The sequence below is a fragment of the Arachis hypogaea genome, chromosome 10 (genome assembly GCF_003086295.3).
Source record: "Arachis hypogaea cultivar Tifrunner chromosome 10, arahy.Tifrunner.gnm2.J5K5, whole genome shotgun sequence".
Lineage (NCBI taxonomy): Eukaryota > Viridiplantae > Streptophyta > Magnoliopsida > Fabales > Fabaceae > Arachis > Arachis hypogaea.
In genome coordinates, this window is record NC_092045.1 from 84,022,158 (window position 1) to 84,022,802 (window position 645).

The 645-nt window shown below is 40.3% G+C and overlaps 1 non-coding gene across 1 annotated transcript; it reads left to right on the forward strand.

Moving 5' to 3' along the window:
• Window positions 1-323: 323 nt before the first annotated feature.
• On the forward strand, window positions 324-431 carry LOC112719424 (small nucleolar RNA R71). The gene has a single exon (XR_003161727.1). It is a non-coding gene; the product is annotated as a small nucleolar RNA R71 (small nucleolar RNA).
• The last annotated feature ends 214 nt before the right edge of the window (window positions 432-645 follow it).

Below are 645 nucleotides of genomic sequence, written 5' to 3' on the forward strand. Positions count from 1 at the left end.
TCCTTAGTACTGCTTGGTGCATTTTGCATTCCAGACAGACTTTGAGAAATCATATTGACTTGTTGAGTCAATATTTTGTTCTGAGCCAATATGGCATTCAGAGTGTCAATCTCAAGAACTCCTTTCTTTTGGCTAGTCCCATTGTTCACAGGATTTCTTTCAGAAGTGTACATGAATTGGTTATTTGCAACCATTTCAATTAGTTCTTGAGCTTCTGTAGGTGTCTTCTTCAGATGAAGAGATCCTCCAGCAGAGCTATCCAAAGACATTTTGGATAGTTCAGAGAGACCATCATAGAAAATACCTATGATGCTCCATTCAGAAAGCATATCAGAGGGACACTTTCTGATTAATTATTTGTATCTTTCCCAAGCTTCATAGAGGGATTCTCCTTCCTTCTGTCTGAACGTTTGGACCTCCACTCTAAGCTTACTCAATTTTTGAGGTGGAAAGAACTTTGCCAAGAAGGCATTGACTAGCTTTTCCCAAGAGTCCAGGCTTTCTTTAGGTTGTGAGTCCAACCATGTCCTAGCTCTGTCTCTTACAGCAAAAGGGAATAGCATAAGTCTGTAGACCTCAGGGTCAACCCCATTAGTCTTGACAGTGTCACAGATTTGCAAGAATTCAGCTAAAAACTGATGAGGA